At 36.9% G+C, this 20,675-nt stretch overlaps 1 pseudogene; it reads left to right on the top strand.

The window, feature by feature from the left end:
• LOC102187790 overlaps positions 1–17,786 on the top strand; it is a 39,023-nt pseudogene extending 21,237 nt beyond the window's left edge.

Genomic DNA, 20,675 nt, shown 5'->3' with positions numbered 1-20,675 from the left:
TATGCAAAGAAAGCCTTTTTTAAAAATTCATAATCCATTTATGATAAAAAAAAAACTCTCCAGAAAGCAGGCATAGAAGGAACATAGCTTAGCATAATAATAGCCATATATGATAAACTCACAGCAAACATTTTCTTCAATGGCAAAAAATTGAAAGCATTCCGCCTAAGATCAGGAACAAGACAATGGTTCCCACTCTCATCACTACTATTCAACATAGTTTTGAAAGTTTTAGTGAGAGCATCACAGAAGAAACGGAAATAAAAGGAACCCAGATTGGAAAAGAAGAAGTAAAGCTCTCAGTGTTTGCAGATGACATGATTATCTACACAGTAAACCCTAAAGACACCACCAGAAAATTACTGGGGCTAAGAAATGAATATAGTAAAGTTGCAGGATATAAAATTGATATGCAGATATCCCTTGCATTCCTATACCATTCGCCATTGTGATGAAAAGAATAAAATACTCAGGAGTAAGTCTACCTAAACAAACAAAACACTTATATATAGAAAGCTATAAAACACTGATGAAAGATATCCAAGATGACACAAATTGATGGAGAAATACACCGTGTTCATGGATCAGAAAAATCAGCATAATGAAAATGAGTATACTACCCAAAGCAATCTATAGATTCAATGTAATCCCTATCAAGCTCCAAAGGCAATTTTCACAGAACTAGAACAAGTAATTTAACAACTTGGATGGAAATACAAAAGAATCTCGAATAACCAAAGCAATCTTAAGAAAGAAGAATGGAACTGGAGGAATCAGCATGACTGGCTTCAGACTATACTACAAAGCTACAGTCATCAAGACAGTACGGTAATGGCACAAGCCAGAAATATAGATAAATGGAACAAAATAGAAAGCCCAGAGATAAATCCACACACCCATGGACACCTTATCTTTGACAAAGGAGACAAAAATATGCAATGGAGAAAAGACAATCTCTTTAACAAATGGTGCTGGGAAAACTGATCAACCATTTGTAAAAGAATGAAACCAGAACACTTTCTAACCATACACAAAAATAAACTCAAAATGGATTAAAGATCTAAATGTAAGAATAGAAACTATAAAACTCCTACAGGAAAACTTACACAAAACACTCTCTGACGTAAATCACAGCAGATTCTCTATGACCCACCTTCAAGAGTAATGGAAATAAAAGCAAAAATAAACAAATGGGACCTAATTAAACTTAAAAACTTTTGCACATCGAAGGAAACTATAATAAAGGTGAAAAGACAGACTTCAGAGTATGAGTAAATAACAGCAAATGAAGCAACTGACAAAGAACTAGTCTCAAAAATATGCAAACAACTCATGCAGCTCAATACCAGAAAAATAAATGACCCAATCCAAAAACAGGCCAAAAAATATACAGACATTTCTCCAAAGAAGTGATTCAGATGGCTAATAAGCACATGAAAAAATGCTCAACATCACTCATTATCAGAGAAATGCAAATCAAAACCACAATGAGGTACCATCTCATGCTGGTCAAAATGACTGCTATCAAAAGTCTACAAACAATAAATGCTGAAGAGGGTGTGGAGAAAAGTGAACCCTCTTACACTGTTGGTAGAAATGCAAACTAGTACAGCCACTATGGAGAACAGTGTGGAGATTTCTTAAAAAACTGAAAATAGATCTGCCATACAACCCAGCAATCCCACTGCTAGGCATACACACTAAGGAAACCAGAATTTAAAGAGACACGCATACCACAATGTTCACTGTAGCACTGTTTATAATAGCTAGGACATGAAAGCAACCTAGATGCTCATTGGCAGAAAAAAAATGGATAAGAAAGCTGTGGTACATATAAACAAAGGAATATTGGACAGGTATTAAAAAGAACACATTTGAATCAGTTCTAATGAAGCGGATGAAACTGGAGCCTATTATACAGTGATGTAAGTCAGAAAGAAAAATACCAATACAGTATATTAATGAATATATATGGAATTTAGAAAGATGATCACCACGACCCTATATGCCAGACAGCAAAAGAGATACAGATATAAAGAACAGACTTTTGGACTCTGTGGGAGAAGGTGAGGCAGGGATGATTTGAGAGAATAGCATTGAAACATGTATATTACCATATATGAAATAGATTACCAGTCTAAGTTCGATTCATGAAACAGGGCACTCAAAGCTGGTGCACTGGAACAACCCAGAGGGGTGGGATAGGGGGGGAGGTGGGAGGGGGGTTTCAGGATGGGGGTACACGCATGTCAATGTATGGCAAAAAAAAACCCAAATATTATAAACTAGTTAGCCTCCAATTAAAATTATTTTATCTTTAAAAAGTTGTTCTGTTGCCAAGTCATGTCCAACACTTTGTGACCCCATGGACTGCAAAAGGCCAGGCTTCCTTGTCTCTCACCATCTCCCAGAGTTTGCCAAAGTTCGTGTCCATTGAATTGGTGATGCCATCCAACCATCCCATCCTCTGTCACCCTCTTCTCCTTCAAGAGAAAAAGCAGTAGTTACCTACAAGGAGGCCCTTACAAGTACCAACAGCTTCTAAAGAATCTTTTTTTGGTCACACAGGACTGGCACAACATATACAAAGTGATGAAAGGAAAAAACCTTGCAGGCAAGACTACTGTATCCAGGAAAACCATATTGCAACCATAGTGTGATGTCCTTTCACACCTGTCACAATGGCTATCATGAAAAGGACAATATCAAGTGTTGTCAAAGATGTGGAGAAAGGGAATATTTGTGCACTGTTGGTGGGATTGTAAACTGACAGAGTTGCTATGGAAAAGAGGATAGAGTTTCCTTTAAAAATTAAAAATAGAACTGCCATATGATCCAGAAATTCCACTACTGGGTATTTATTCAAAGGAACAAAAACACTAATCTGAAAAGATATATGTATTCCAATGCTCATTGCACCATTGCATACAATAACCAGGATTTGGAAGCAACCTAGAAAGTCCACTGATAGGTAGATAAAGAACATATTTTATATATATACACACAATATGAACTATAACCAAGACATAAAATACGAAACATTTCCATTTTCAACAACATGAATGTGTCTAGGATGTATTACTTTAAGTGAAGTAGGTAAGATAGAAAAAGACAAATGCCACATGATTCCATTTACTTATGGAATCTAAAAATAAAATCAAAGGAAAACAGGCTCAGATGGATATAAAAAATTAATGAGTTGTTGCAAGAAAAGAGGAGGGGGTTGGCAAGGTAGATACAGGGGATATAGAAGTACAAACCCCAGTTATGTAATGAAGAAGCCAGGGGGATGTAATATACAGCATACAGAATATGGTCAATAATATTGTAATAAATTCGATCTGGACAGATTGCTACTAGACACACTGGTAGTCATTTTATAATGTATGTAAAAGTAAAATCATTTTGTAGCCCATTTGAAGCTAACATACTGTTAAACATCCAACATTTCAATAAGAAATTCAGGCTCTACTACAAAGCCGCAGTCATCAAGACAGTATGGTACTGGCACAAAGACAGAAATATAGATCATTGGAACAAAATAGAAAGCCCAGCGATAAATCCACATAACTATGGACACCTTATCTTTGATAAAGGAGGCAAGAATATACAATGGAGAAAAGACAATCTCTTTAACAAGTGGTGTTAGGAAAACTGGTCAACCACACGTAAAAGAATGAAACTAGAACACTTTCTAACACCATACACAAAAATAAACTCAAAATGGATTAAAGATCTAAATGTAAGACCAGAAACTGTAAAACTCCTGGAGGAGAACATAGGCAAAAGACTCTCCGACATAAATCATAGCAGGATACTCTATGATCCACCTCCTAGAATACTGGAAATAAAAGCAAAAATAAACAAATGGGACCTAATTAAACTTAAAAGCTTCTTCACAACAAAGGAAACTATAAGCAAGGTGAAAAGACAGCCTTCAGAATGGGAGAAAATAATAGCAAATGAAGCAACTGACAAACAACTAATCTCAAAAATATACAAGCAACACCTGCAGCTCAATTCCAGAAAAATAATCGACCCAATCAGAAAATGGGCCAAAGAACTATATAGATATTTCTCCAAAGAAGACATACAGATGGCTAACAAACACATGAAAAGATGCTCAACATCACTCATTATCAGAGACATGCAAATCAAGACTGCAATGAGGTACCACTTCACACCAGTCAGAATGGCTGTGATCCAAAACTCTACAAGCAATAAATGTTGGAGAGGGTGTGGGGAAAAGGGAACCCTCTTACACTGTTGGTGGGAATGCAAACTAGTACAGCCACTATGGAGAACAGTGTGGAGATTCCTTAAAAAACTGGAAATAGAACTTCCTTATGACCCAGCAATTCCACTGCTGGGCATACACACTGAGGAAATCAGAATTGAAAGAGACACGTGTACCCCAGTGTTCATCACAGCACTGTTTATAATAGCCAGGACATGGAAGCAACCTAGATGTCCATCAGCAGACGAATGGATAAGAAAGCTGTGGTACATATACACAATGGAGTATTACTCAGCCATTAAAAAGGATACATTTGAATCCATTCTAATGAGGTGGATGAAACTGGAGCCAATTATACAGAGTGAAGTAAGCCAGAAAGAAAAACACCAATACAGTATACTAACACATATATATGGAATTTAGAAAGATGGTAACGATAACCCTGTATGTGAGACAGCAAAAGAGACACAGAAGTATAGAACAGACTTTTGGACTCTGTGGGAGAGGGAGAAGGTGGGATGGTTTGGGAGAATGGCATTGAAACATCTATACTCTCATGTAAGAAATGAATTGCCAGTCTAGGTTCGATACAGGATACAGGATGCTTGGGTCTGGTGCACTGGGACGATCCAGAGAGATGATATGGGTAGAGAGGCGGGAGGGGTGTTCAGGATTGGGGAACTCATGTACACCCGTGGTGGATTCATGTCAATGTATGGCAAAACCAATACAGTATTTTTAAGTAAAATAGAAGATAAAAAAAAATAATAATAAGACTTAAAAGGATGAAGGGGCATATTGAACAAGTAGTAGTAGCATAGTGTATATGGAGACAAATAGCTTGCAAACCTTTAACTTGTTCCAGGTATTCTTTTTAATTCTTATTTTAAAACCCAAAGAAATATTTGATTGTATTAATATTTTTAATTTAAAGATTATTAAAGATTTTAAAATTAAAAATAAATAAATTAATTAATTAAAAAAAAAAAGATTATATTTGTACTTTACTCTTTGACCTCTGTACTTCATATAGAAAAAGTTGGATGTTCTCAACCACCTCAAATAGACCATGGAACAATTAACTCATCTAGCTCTGCAGAAGAAAGGAGAGAAATACATGAACAAAGCTGTATGCTCATGGCATGAAGTTAAGTTATACTTGTGAAGAAGGCTTCGAGATATCTAAAAATAATGTGATAATATGCCACATGGGAAAGTGGAGCTCTCCACCTCAGTGTGTAGGTGAGGACACTAGGCAAACCAAAATCTATTTTCATTACCATTCATTAAACTAATCAATTGTCATCAAAGTCATGAGACTTGATCCTTTAGATTTCTAAATACATCAAGTAACATCTATTTATAGGCCATTTATGTATGAAAATAATTTGACATATAAAATTAATCATTTTTCTAATTAAAAAATTCATTTCTTCTATATAGAATCGCTTTTCAATCTGGCAATCATTTTGTATTAACGCTGGATGTGCACTGAAATTAAACCTAACTATTCATACTAGTAAACATATTTATATTCCTACCTATTCAAGTTACAAAAATATGTCCTATGTCTTCCCTAAAATGTCCCTTTTAATTTCTTACAATATATAGCACTTTTCCTGAGGTGATGTTTGGAGTCTCAATGTGTTTTTCTTTTATTACTCATGACTGGTTAGAGAAGCACTGATGGTTTCTTTCATATATTGGAAATTTCTGTTTCAAGTTCTTGCTCAAGTGGACACGCATCACAAATTTTAGGAAAAGTTTGTGCACTTTCCTCCCATGTCATGGAGGTTCCTGTATAATGATTTATTGTTTTCAAGTAAAATTACCAAATATGTTGACGAGTACATCAAGTTAAATTTCAAAGTTAACAAAACTTGAAATAAATTTTTTTCATTTCTTCCCAGGACTTCCTTGTGGACTTCCACCTTATATTCTGAATGGTGTTGTATCTCACAAGAAAAACAGTTACCAATATGGAGAAGAAGTTACTTACAAATGTGATGAAGGGTTTGGAACTGATGGACCTGCATCTATAAGATGTTTAGGAGGGGAATGGTCTCATCCACAAGATTGTATAAGTATAGTGTTTTCCCTTTTATTCTTAAGTTGACAAATATCTTTTAATTCAAAGCTTAAATGGCACAAATATGAAACTAAACAGTACTTCTAGAATTTAACAAGGTATCTATGGAAAGTCCTAAACTCTGGTAGAAAATTAATAACCCTAGAAATAATAAAGTGAAGCCTTTCAGTCGTGTCTGACTCTTTGTGACCCCATGGACTGTAGCCTACCAAGTTCCTCAGTCCATGGAATTCTCCAGGCATGAATGATGGAGTAGGTTGCCATTTCCATCTCCAGGGGATCTTCCAGATCCAAGGATCGAACCCAGGTCTCCTGCATTGTAGGCAGACACTTTACCATCTGAACTACCAGAGAAAGTTTGATTTGTTGTTGCAGTTAAGTATTCAGTTATTTCTGACTCTTTGCAACCCCATGGACTGTAGCAAGCCAGGCCTCCCTGTCCTTCACTGTCTCCTGGAGTTTGCTTAAACTCATGTCCATTGAGCTGGCGATGCCATTCAACCATCTCATCCTTTGCAGTCCCCTTCTCCTCCTAACCTCAATCCTTCCCAGCATTAGGGTCTTTTCCAATGAGTTGGCTGTTTGTATCAGATGACTTCCCTGATGGCTCAGACGGTAAAGCATCTGCCTGCAATGTGGAAGACCTGAGTTCAATCCCTGGGGTGGCAAGATCCTCTGGAGAAGGAAATGGCAACCCACTCCAGTACTTTTGCCTGGAAAATCCCATGGATGGAGGAGCCTGGTAAGCTACAGTCCATGGGGTGGCAAAGAGTCGGACACGACTGAGCGACTTCACACTTTTATCAGGTGACCAAAGTATTGGAGCTTCAGCTTCAGCATCAGTCCTTCAAATGAATATTCAGGGTCAATTTCTTTTAGGATTGACTGCTTTGATCTTGCAGTGCAAGGGACTCTCAAGACTTCTCCAGCACCACAGTTCAAAAGTATCAATTCTTTGGCACTCAGGCTTCTTTATTGTCCAACTCTCAAATTCGTACAGGACTACTGGAAAAGTCATAGCTTTGACTAGGTGGACTTTTGTTGGCAAAGCGATGGCTCTGCTTTTTAATATGCTCTCGAGGTTTGTCATAGCTTTTCTTCCAAGGAGCAAGCGTCTTTTAATCTCATGGCTGCACTCAAAAACTGCAGTGATTTTAGAGCCCAAGAAAATGAAGTCTGTCACTGTTTTCATTTTTGCCCCATCTATTGGCCATGCAGTGATGGGACCAGATGCCATGACCTCCATTTTTTGAATGCTGAGTTCTAAGCTAGCATTTTCAGTCTCTTCTTTCACTTTCACCAATAGCCCCTTTAGTTCCTCTTTACTTTCTGCCCTTAAGGTGGTGTCATCTGAGGCATAACTGAGGTTATTAGTATTTCTCCTGGCAATCTTGATGCCAGCTTGAGCTTTATCCAGCCAGGCATTTTGCATGCGGTATTCTGCATATAAGCTAAATAAGCAGGATGACAATATATGCTCTCAAAGTACTCTTTTTCCAATTTTGAGCCAGTCAATTGTCCATGTACAGATCTAACTGATACTTCTTCACCCACATAGAGTTTTCTCAGGAGGAAGGTAAGGTGGTCTGATATTCCCATCTCTTCAAGAATTTTCCACAGTTTGTTGTGATCCACACAATCAAGGGCTTTAGCATAGTCAATGAAGCAGAAGTAGATGTTTATCTGGAATTCTCTTGCTTTTTTGTGATCCAATGGAGGTTCGCAATTTGATAGCACTAACTAAATAATCTCAGTTTCACATCATTTAAGGTGCAGTTTGAGCATCCTCTGATATACATCACAGATTTCAGTTCTCTGTTCCTGTACTATGGCTGAACTCTGCTCTTATCACTACCCAATTTGCTGTTAATTTATCAATCATTTGTTTGTAATATGCAATTTTCTAAGATATTTAACATAACTCAAGGTAACATATTTTGATAAAGGCAAAAATAGAAACATTCATAATTTAGATGGGTTGTCATGGGTGAAGAAAATTTAAATTTGAGAAGTATGCAGCTCTACCTCTCAGAATGTCACCATTCCCACATTGTATTTTTGATTATACAGAGACAGTCAATGTGACTAAATCAAAATTTCTGACACTTGTCTCTTGGTATAAGAGAAATACTGTAAATATTCATTGGTTTGATATATAACTATTTTCTGAAATATAATCAGTGGTCACTATGAATCTTTAAAGATGTACTAAAAAAATGCATATTCTTTCAGGCCCAAATTGTGTTAACTTGCCCACCTTTGATGGTGCTGTACTTATAGATCAGGAGAAGGATTTCTATAAGTCAGGAGAACAAGTGGCTTTTAAGTGTCTATCATATTATCAGTTGGATGGATCTAATATTATACAGTGTATTAAGAGCCAATGAATAGGAAAGCCAGCATGTAGAGGTACTTTGGTAAAATTTTAAAATTTATATAAGTATCTGAAGTAATATAATGCAGAAAATTGCCTCCACTATCATTAAATGGACATAGATTACTTTTAGGCCAGGTCAAAACCAGTTTGTGCCCGAACATAAAAAGGGATGGACTTGTGTTCCCAGTGTTTGGTGTTGTAGCCCAATAGTTCTCAAAGCACAGTCCTGGCAGAGCATTCTCAGCACATTCTGTAAACTGTTAGGTATGCAAGCAGATTCACAGGCTCACTCAGACTTGTTGAATCTAAACCTCTGGGGCTGCAACTCTGACAATGTTTTGATGATTCCCAAGGAATTCTGTGTATATTTCAGTTTATGACCCATGGCTACAGCCTCTGGTATTTACAGCCTCTTCATCCCCTGAATCACACTGAGGAATGCACATGATTGATGGTGGTGTCCTTAGCATTTGCCCCAAAATATCATTATAGTTTTTTTTTTTAAATTTACACTGTATTTTTCTATTATTTTTCCAGATCTTCTGTTTAAATCTTTAATTAATCATCTTCTCCCTGCAGCTATAGTATTCTTCAAAGTGTGTTAATTCTTGATCAAGTGTTTAAAGAAGAACCTCCTGTGTTTATTTTCTGAAAGGCCCTAAAGTTATACCTCATAAACAGGAGAATGTAAACCAAATCTTGATGTCAAGTGATATTTTATTAAGTTTTCCTTATGATTTATAAGTTCATTTTGAATTTATGTACTTTATAATTTTTATTTTACTAACCTCAAAAAGAGATTTCCAGGAAAACTTTTTTTTCAGTGCCCTAAAAATTGTGTATCACTTTTATAGTGAAGTATAGGGGAGAGATTTAAGATACAGAAGTTTAATTCATGCTGAAAAATATTGTTTTATTTCCTTTGACTTAACTTTACATATAAACTGATGACAATTAGTAGTCTTTCATGACAGATTAACTGTTGAATCAAAACAACCATGGAATATATTTGACATTCTATTTCCTCCTTGCTGTTCATGACAATCATTATATTAGAGATACTTTTTTCCCTTTCTATTCAGATGTTTCCTGTGTGAATCCACCTCAAGTGGAAAATGCTATTATACAAAATCAGAAGTCTAGGTATCAAAGTGGTGAGAGAGCATGTTATGAATGCATCGCAAATTATGACCTCTTTGGGGAGATAGATGTGGTATGTTTAAATGGAACTTGGACAAAAACACCTCAGTGCAAAGATAGAGTATCTTACTCACCCTGTCCACCCAATTTAGAGAATATATTAAGAACAAAATGTATTGATACTAAGTTAGGATGAAGTAGCTTTTCTGGAACAATTTTTAGATGCAAGAAAAAAAATGGTGCTGAAAATCCAGTTCTTTTGTGGTCTTAATATGTAATCTAACATGTTTATTGTATGACAGTGTTAACTAGATTTGAGCAGTTGGAATCACGGGACATTTCCTGTCTTAAACACTAAGACAGTCAGTTGTTTTCTGAAGAATAAGTGTGTAAAATATACCATAATTACATTTAACAACCCAAGAAATTCCACTTTGAGATATGGAATAAGCAGCTGGGGCCTGATCACAACGTCTGACATAGATGTGGGCACCTGTAACTATGTATGATATTTAAAGGTAGGTTACTAGCTGAGTTCCAGCAGAGCTATTTCAAATCCTACAAGATGATAATACTAAAGTGCTACACTCATTACATCAGCAAATTTTGGAAACCCAGAAGTGGTCACAGGAGTGGAAAAGGTCAATCCTCGCCAATTCCCAAGAAAGAAAGAACTTGGAAACTGTGACAGACTTCATTCTTTTCAGCTTCACAATCACTGTAGATGGTGATTGCAGCCATGAAATTAAAAGACACTTGCTCCTTGGAAGAAAAGCTATGAAAACCTCGACAGCATGTTAAGAAAGAGAGACATCCCTTTACTAACAAATGTTCTTATTGCCAACGATATGGCTTTTCAAGCAGTCATGTATGGATGTGAATGTTTGACCACAAAGAAGGCTGAGTACCAAAGAATTGACTTCTTTGAACTGTGGTGCTGGAGAAGACTCTTGGGAGTCCCTTATCCTGCAAAGAGATCAAGCCAGTCAATCCTAAAGGAAATCAGTCCTGAATATTCATTGGAAAGACTGATGCTGAAGTTGAAACTCCAGTATTTTGGCCACCTGATGAGAAGAGCTGACTCATTGGAATAGACCCTGATGTTGGCAAAGTTTAAGGGCAGGAATAGGGACATCAGAGGATGAGATGGTTGGATGGCATGATCGACAGAATGGACATGACTTTGAGCAAACTCCAGGGGGTTAATGAAGGACCGGGAAGCCAGGCTTTCTACAATCCATGGGGTTGCAAAGAGTCAGAAACAAATGAGTAACTGAACAACACAACAGGAACTGATTATGATGTATCTTGACATTAAGTTCTTTGGCTCCATCCCATTTGGAATTCACTGAGCAGTTTTAATATGTAGTTGTGTTTGGTTAGTCACTAAGTCATATGCCCTATTTGAGAAATTTTCAGCCATTATTTAAAAAATAATAATTTTGGAGTGTATTTCCTATACAATATAGTGTCAGTTTCACTGCACATCAAAGTGAATCAGCTATACATATACACATATCCCCATTCTTTTGGCTTTCCTTTCCATTTAGGCCATCAGAAAATTAACTCAGCCATTATTTTTTTTTTATCTCTTACTCTTTATTTTCAACTTCATGTTCAACAGTTCTTTGTTATCTTCCCACAGGTCCTTGAAGCTATGTCCATTTTCTTTTCAGTCTATTTTCAAAGTTAGTTAATATTCAACTTATTGATCCTTCTGCCATCTGCAATATATTGCTGAACCACATGGTTTTCTAATAATCAACTTTCTAGTTCTATCAATTGGACTGGATTTTTAAAAACCATTATCCAATGATTTCAATATCTATGTCATCTCAGTGTTGTCTTCTGTTGATTGATTTTTTTCTCTTTTGATGTTTACCTGGTCTTTGGTCTAATAAATGATATTCACTTTTATATCTTGAGACTAAGGATGTTATTGGACTCCTTCATTAATCAGGCCTCCATTACTGCCATGTAGGGTACAAGTCCAAGGTTCCCACCTGGCCTCCTCTGACACCAGGAGAAAGGGCAGAGTATTCTTATTCCCTTATTATGTGGGTGGAAATGTGGGCTGCTTACTTGAACCCTGTAGATCAAGGCATGGAAAGAATTGGCCTTAGGTTTCTGCCATTGTGTATTTCTAGACTAAATCAGTTCAGTTTAGTTCATTTGCTCAGTTGTATCTGACTCTTTGCAACCCCATGGACTGCAGCACACCAGGCTTCCTTGTTCATCACCAACTCCCAGAGCTTAACTAAACTCATGTCCATCAAGTCAGTGATGCCATCCTACCATCTCACCTTCTGTCATCCCGTTATCCTTCTGCTTTCAATCTTTCCCAGCATCAGGGTCTTTTCCAAAGAGTCAGTCCTTTGCATCAGGTGGCCAAAGTACTGTAGTTTCAGCTTCAGCATCAGTCCTTTCAATGAATATTCAGGACTGATTCCCTTTAGGATTGACTGGTTTGATCTCCTTACATTCCAAGGGACTCTCAAGAGTCTTCTCCAACACCACAGTTAAAAAGCATCAATTTTTAGATGCTCAGCTTTCTTTATAGTCCAGCTCTCACATCCATACATTATGACTGGAAAAACCATAGCTTTCACTAGATGGAATTTTGTTGGCAAAGTAATGTCTCTGCTCTTCAATACGCTCTCTAGGTAGGTCATAACTTTTTCCTAAGGAGCAAATGTCTTCTAGTTTCATGGCTGCAGTCACCATCTGCAGTGATTTTGGAGCTCCCCAAAATAAAGTCTCTCACTGTTTCCATTGTTTACCATCTATTTGATATGAAGTGATGAGACTGGATGCCATGACCTTAGTTCTCTAAATGTTGATTTTTAAGCCAACTTTTTCACTCTCCTCTTTCACTTTTGTAAGGAGACTCTTTAGTTCTTCTTCATTTTCTGCCATAAGGGTGGTGTCATCTGTATATCTGAGTTTTTTGATATTTCTCCTGACAATCTTGATTCCAGCTTGTCCTTCATCCAGCTTGGAATTTTGCATGAGGTACTCTGCATATAAGTTAAGCAAGCAGCCTGGCAGTATACATCCTTGATATGCTCCTTTCCTGATTTGGAACCAGTTTGTTCTTCCATGTCTGACTCTAACTGTGGCTTCTTGACCTGCATACAGATTTCTCAGGAGGCAGGTAAGGTGTTGCCATCTGTTTAATTTCCACAGTACGTTGTGATCCACAGAGTCAAAGGCTTTAACGTAGTCATTAAAGCAGAAGTAGATTATTTTGTGGAACTCTCTTGCATTTTCAATGATCCAATGAATGTTGGCAATTTGGTCTCTGGTTCCTCTGCCTTTTCTGAATCCAGCTTGAACATCAGGAATTTCGTTGGTCATGTGCTGTTGAAGCCTAGCTTGGAGAAGCTTGAGCATTACTTTGCTGATGTGTGAGATGAATGTAATTGTATGGTAGTTTGAACATTCTGGGATTGGAATGAAAACTAACATTTTCCAGACCTGTGGTCACTGCTGACTTTTCCAAATTTGCTGCCATATTGAGTGCCGTACTTAAAGAGCATCATCTTTTAGGATTTGAAATAGCTCAAATGGAATTCCATCACCTCCACTAGCTTTGTTCTCAGTGATGCTTCCTAAGGCCCACTTGACTCTGTATTCTAGGATGTTGGGCTCTAGGTGAGTGATCACACCAGTGTGGATATCTGGGTCATGAAGATCTTTTTTGTATAGTTCTTCTGTGTATTCTTGGCACCTCTTTTTAATATCTCCCACTTCTGGTGGTTCCATACCATTTTTGTCCTTTATAGTGCCCATTGTTGCATGAAAAGTCCTAGGTATCTCTAATTTTCTCAAAGAGATCTCTAGTCTTTCCCAATCTATTGTTTTCCTCTGTTTCTTTGCATTGAATACTGAGGAAGGCTTTCTTATCTCTCCTTGCTGTTCTTTGGAACTATGCATTCAAATGGTTTTATCTTTCCTGTTCTCTTTTACCTTTAGAGTCTTTTCTTTTCTCAACTATTTGTAAGGGCTACTGAGGCAACCATTTTGTCTTTTTAAATTTATTTTTATTGGGGATGGTTTTGATCCCTGCCTCCTATACAAAGTCAGGAACTTCTGCCTTATCAGATCTAAACTCTTGAATCTATTTGTCACTTCCACTCTATAATCATAAGGGATTTTATTTAGGTTATCCCTGAATGGTCTAGTGGTTTTTCACATCTTTCTTCAATTTAAGTATGAATTTGGCAACAGGAGTTCATGATCTGAGCCACAGTCAGCTGCCAGTCATGTTTTGCTGACTGTATAGAGCTTCTCCGTCTTTGGCTGAAAAGAATATAATCAATCTGATTTTGGTATTGAACATTTGGTGATATCCATGTGTAGAGTTTTCACTTGTGTTGTTGGAAGAGGGTGTTTGCTATGACCAGTGTGTTCTCTTGGCAAAGCTCTGTTACATTTTGCCCTGCTTCATTTTGTACTCTAACCCCAGATTTACCTATTACTCCACGTATCTCTTGACTTCCCACTTTTGCATTCCAGTCCCCTATAATGAAAGGGACACCCTTTTGGGTGTCAGTTCTAGAAGTTCTTGTAGGTCTTCATAGAACTGCTCCACTTCAGCTTCTTCAGCGTTACCATTCAGGGCATAGTCCTAGATTATTCTGATACTGAATGGTTTGCCTTGGAAATGAACAGAGATCATTCTGTCATTTTTGAGATTACATCCAAGCATTGCATTTCAGAGTGTTTTGTTGACTATCATGGCTACTCCATTTCTTCTTAGGGATTCTTGCTCACAGTAGTAGATATACTGGTCATTTGAGTCAAATTCACCCATTCCAGTCCATTTTAGTTTGCTGATTTTTAAAATGCTGATGTTCATTCTTTTTTTTCTTTATTTTAATTTTTTATTTTTTTTTTAAATTTTAAAATCTTTAATTCTTACATGCGTTCCCAAACATGAACCCCCCTCCCACCTCCCTCCCCACAACATCTCTCTGGGTCATCCCCATGCACCAGCCCCAAGCAAGCTGCACCCTACGTCAGACATGGGACCCAGCAATCCCACTTCTGGGCATACACACCGAGGAAACCAGAATTGAAAGAGACACATGTACCCCAATGTTCATCGCAGCACTGTTTACAATAGCCAGGACATGGAAACAACCTAGATGTCCATCAGCAGATGAATGGATAAGAAAGCTGTGGTACATATACACAATGGAGTATTACTCAGCCGTTAAAAAGAATTCATTTGAATCAGTTCTAATGAGATGGGTGAAACTGGAGCCAATTATACAGAGTGAAGTAAGCCAGAATGATGTTCATTCTTGCCGTCTCCTGTTTGACGACCTCCAATTTACCTTGATTCGTGGACCTAATATTCCAGGTCCCTATGCAATAGTGCTCTTTACAGCATCAGACTTTACTTCCACCACCAGTCACACCCACAATTGGGTATTGTTTTTGCTTTTTCTCCATCTCTTCATTCTTTCTGGAATTATTTCTCCACTGATCTCCTACATATTGGGCACCTCCCCACCTGAGGAGTTCATATGTCAGTGTCCTATCTTTTTGCCTTTTCATACTGTTCATGGGGTTCTCAAGGCAAGAACACTGAAGTGGTTTTCCATTCCCTTCTCCAGTGGACTGCGTTTTGTCATAACTCTCCACCATGACCTGTCCATCTTGAGTGGCTCAGAGTTTCTTGGAGTTATATGGAGTTATACAAGGTTGTTGTCCATGCAATCAGATTGGTCAGTTTTCTGTGACTGTGGTTTTCATTCTCTCTGCCCTCTGATGGATGAAGATAAGAGGCTTATGGAAGCTTCCTGATGACAGAGACTGACTCAGGGGGAATCTGGGTCTTGGTCTGATGAAAGAGGCCATGCTCAGTAAATCTTTTGACAAATTTTGTGTTGATGGATGGTCCGGCAATGTTCCCTCCCTGTTTTTTGAACTGTGGCCAAACTATGGTGGAGATAAGAAAGATACTGGTGACCTCCTTCAAAAGGTCTTATTCATGCTCTGTTGCACTCAATGCCGCCAAACCTGCAGCAGGCCACCACTAACCCATGCCTCTGTTGAAGACTCCTGGACACTGATAAGCAAGTCTGGGTCAGTCTCTTGTGGGGTCACTGCTTCTATCTCTTGGGTCGGTTGTGCACAAGGTTTTGTTTGTGCCCTCTAAAAGTCTGTTTCTGCAGTCCTGTGTAAGTTCTGGCAGCTCTGTGGTGGGGTTAATTTTAGCCTCCTCCAAGGGGGCTTATGCAATACCCAGGTCAACTGCATCCAGAGCCCCTGCCCCTGCAGCAGTGCACTGCTCACCCGTACTTCTGCAGGAGACAGTCAGACACAATTCTGGCTTAGTCTCTGTGGGGTCTCTGGGTCCTGGTGCACACAAGGACTTAGTGTGCACACTTTGTGTAATATTTCTAGACTAAGTCAGTATTGTGAAAACTATGTCTTAGCTACTCTTTTCTGGGCCTTTTCTTAAAGAGATCAACTGCTTCCCGAGATTTTCTTTCTTTCTCAACTTGTATTATTTCTGGGTTGCTGTCTCAGTGGCCCATTCAGGATACATAGAAGGCAAAATGAAAACCCGAAAGACTCTCTTGAGTGTAACTCTTTGAATCCAAATGTCCCTAAGCAGATTGACGTACTACTTGTTTCACAGTCACCTGTGTTTGTTTTTTATAATATGTTCAGGACCTTTATTTGGGAGAAGGAATACTTAGCAGATGCTATAAGCAAAAATAATTTTACCTCCTCTTGTCCAGAAATGGAAGCCAAAAAATTTCTTTTCACAGACACTCCAACATGTTGTAAAAAAGGGTAACATTTTTTTATCTTAACTACCCATCTTCCCAGCATATACTCTGAAAGAAAACGTGTTGAACATCAGGACACTGCCAAGCAGACATATTTGTTAAAGTACTATATGTGCTTCCATGGTGGTAAAATAAGGTCTTAAAATGTGTATTTCTGATTAGGTGATTAAAATTCCTTCTACAAATCATTTCTGTCATCAGAAATCGTAAGTTTTAATATGACATATTTGGCTGCATTTTTATTTTATTTATTTAAAACTGTAGGGGTTGTCTTTGAATAAAGCAAACATGATTTTTTTTTTAGACTCTCAAGGAAAATGTGGGCCTCCTCCACCAATAGACAATGGAGACATTACCTCACTCCTGCATTTGGTATATCCTCCAGGAATGTTTGTTGAGTACCAGTGTCAGGACTACTATGAACTTCGGGGAAGCAGAAACGTAGTATGTCAAAATGGAGAGTGGTCAGAACCACTAAAATGCTTAGGTGAATGTTTTAAACTTCTCTTGGATCCTGGGATAGTCCTTGTACACAGCATAATGTTTAACTGTTTATAATATAGTTTTTATGGATTAAATAACAACCATTCTGTTGTGTGCTTGACCACCAAGTATTAATATCTGTATATAGAAAGAAAATTAGAAAATTTCATGTTCGAGTAATGAAACCATATGGTAACTGACATTATGAAACCATATGATAACTGACATTATGAATCCTTCATTATAACATTTAATGATTACACTAAACAAAATATCTCATTCTTATAACATTAATTTTGTTAATATGATGATACTTATGTCATATATTTTCAGTATATTGGTTTGGAAAGATTTGAAGAAGAATTTATGGACCAAAGTTCTTGAAACCCTGAAATTCTGAAGAAGATATTTGCGTATTATTCAAAGGTTCATGTTTATTTTTTTTTAACTTTAGAGGCATGTGTAATTTCAGAAGAAATAGTGAAAAAACATCACATACAGTTAAGATGGAAACACGATACAAATCTTTACTCTAAAACAGAGGATAATATTGTATTTATGTGCCAACATGGTTATCGTCTAGTGACACCAAAACATACATTTTGAACAGCTTGTCAGGAAGGAAAGGTGGTGTATCCTTGATGTGGATAAAACATTGACTAAATGCAGTTGTAAATCTGAACATGTACATGTATTCAGATTTCTCCTTATTAATTCAATTCCGTTTATTTTATCAAGTATTTTTTAACTCATCTTGAATCATAAATCAGATTTGTGTTAAATATTATGGGGACAGTGTAATTGAGAGATGATGGGAGACCAATGAATCATTTCTTAAAAGTACCTCATTAAACTTGGAATATCAAAATGTTATGTGTCCTGTTCATGAAACATTTACAGCAAGAAATTAGATTCAATCACTTCCATGTCTCCTTCCATCCATCAGTTTCCTAACTTTCTTAAAGATTTCTCCATTTCTGAGGGTTTCTGAAACTCTGTTTTAGCATACATGGGAAAAAAACTGTGGAAAGAAATGGAGAAAATTCAAAATGTTGATAATATCACTTAACAAACATATAGAAGCAAACTATGTAATACTTATGTCAGTAATTAAACATCAGTAGTTTATCTTACTTTTGCTCATCTATCAATAGATGAATAAACCAAAAATGATGAAACACATAATATTTTCAGTTCAGTTCAGTTACTCAGTTGCTTCCATCTCTTTGCTACCCCATGCACTGCAGCACGCCAGGCCTCCTTGTCCATCAGCAACTCCCGGATTTTACTCAAACTCATGTCCATTGAGTCAGTGATGCTATCCAACCATTTCATCCTCTGCCGTCCCCTTCTCCTCCCTCCTTCAATCTTTCCCAGCATCAGGGCTTCTTCTGATGCTTTTTTCCCAGGATCTCAGCTTTTTCAAATGAGTCAGCTCTTCACATAAGGTGGCCAATATATTGGATTTCAGCTTCAGCATCAGTCCTCCCAATGAACATTCAGGACAGATTTCCTTTAGGCTGGACTGGTTTGATCTCATAATATTTTACAAGATGCTTATCAAAATACACATAATAATTCAAATAAAGAACAATGAGAATCACATTGCATAACTACTCTAACATGGCATATAAGTGATTAAAAAATTCAACATTAAATATAAACACATATCCATAAGACACTTTGTTTTAAACACTGAATAATTTTTTATAGACTTATATTGGCAAAAAATGAAAGAAAATACATAGTACACCTAGAGTTGAATTCACAGATAATAATGGGGAGGGAGGTGGGAGGAGGGTTCATGTTTGGGAACGCATGTACACCCGTGGTGGATTCATGTCAATGTATGGCAAAACCAATACAGTATTGTAAAGTAAAATAAAGTAAAAATAAAAATTAAAAAAAAAATAAATAAAATGTGTTTAACTTCTTTTTACTTACATGAATTCTTGAATTTTTCTGTCAATGTATATCAACTTTGAAACACAAAAATATGTTCTAAAAAATATGCAAAGTGACACAACATGAATTTTAGAGATCGATTTGGTAATGAACTTCAGGTCTAGTAACGATTTCCTGATTTTGCTGGTACAGAGCATTTTAGAAACATTCACCACCAGTCTGAAAGGTGATTTTTATATTTATACATTTTAAACAGCATATTAAGCTTAAATCAGTTAACTATAAACATTTTAAATTTCTAAATATCATAAAAATTTTATTATTAAAAAAGAGATAAGCTAAAATATTTAAGGTGATATCTCATTACTTTGTACTGCATCAAGTCAAGTGACCTTAGTCTAAGAAGCATGGCCATCACCATTGGTGCTAATTGATTTAAATCTGAATTGCTGGTAACAACTGGTTTTCTTGCCCTTAAATGAAACTGTTACAGTTGACAAGTTATCTTTGCTGTAAATGTTAACATTTTTGCAGATAATATTTCTCCAAAATTTTAAACTAATGGTTGTAGAATCTATTTATGACCCAAGGCTGCAAACTGTTCTTTCACTGTTGTCTAGAAAATGGTGATTTTTAAAGATCAGTTCTATTATTTTTCTGCATTTATTGTCATTCTGTGTAAAGATGAGTGTTAATTTACAGACTCGGTTCATAATCAACTTTCACCTAAAAAGTTTTAGCAAATTTTTAAAATAATTTGTTTTTAAATAATTTTTTAATTGACATAGAAATTTAAGAAAGTGAAGAAAACCACTAGACCATTCAGTTATGACCTAAATCAACTCCTTTATGACTATACAGTGGAAGTGAGAAATAGATTTAAGGGGCTAGATCTGATAGACAGAGTGCCTGATGAACTATGGAATGAGGTTCATGACATTGTACAGGAGACAGAAATCAAGACCATTCCAAGAAAAAAAAAAAAAAAACAACCATGCACAAAAAGCAAAATGGCTGTCTGAGGAGGCCTTTTGAATAGCTGTGAGAAGAAGGGAAGTGAAAAGCAAAGGAGAAAAGGAAAGATATAAGCATCTGAATGCAGAGTTCCAAAGAATAGCATGGAGAGATAAGAAAGCCTTCCTCAGTGATCAATGCAAAGAAACAGAGGAAAGCAACAGAATGGGAAAGACTAGAGATCACTTGAAGAAAATTGGAGATACCAAGGGAAAATTTCATGCAAAGATTTGTTCAATAAAGGACAGAAATGGTATGGGCCTAACAGAAGTAGAAGATATTAAGAGGTGGCAAGAATACACAGAAGAACTGTACAAGAAAGATTTTCATGACCAAGATAATCACAATGGTATGATCACTCACCTAGAGCCAGACATCCTGGAATGTGAAGTCAAGTGGGCCTTAGGAAGCATCACTATGAACAAAGCTAGTAGAGGTGACAGAATTCCAGTTAAGCTATTTCAAATCCTGAAAGATGATGCTGTGAAAGTGCTGCAGTCAATATACTAGCAAATTTGGAAAACTCAGCTGTGGCCACAGGACTGGAAAAGGTCAGTTTTCATTCCAATCCTAAAGAAAGGCAATGATAAAGAATGCTAAAACTACCGCACAATTGAGCTC

The sequence above is a fragment of the Capra hircus genome, chromosome 16 (genome assembly GCF_001704415.2).
Source record: "Capra hircus breed San Clemente chromosome 16, ASM170441v1, whole genome shotgun sequence".
Classification (NCBI taxonomy): domain Eukaryota; kingdom Metazoa; phylum Chordata; class Mammalia; order Artiodactyla; family Bovidae; genus Capra; species Capra hircus.
The sequence above is the reverse complement of the archived record's forward strand: the minus strand, read 5'-3'. Positions and strand labels throughout refer to the sequence as shown.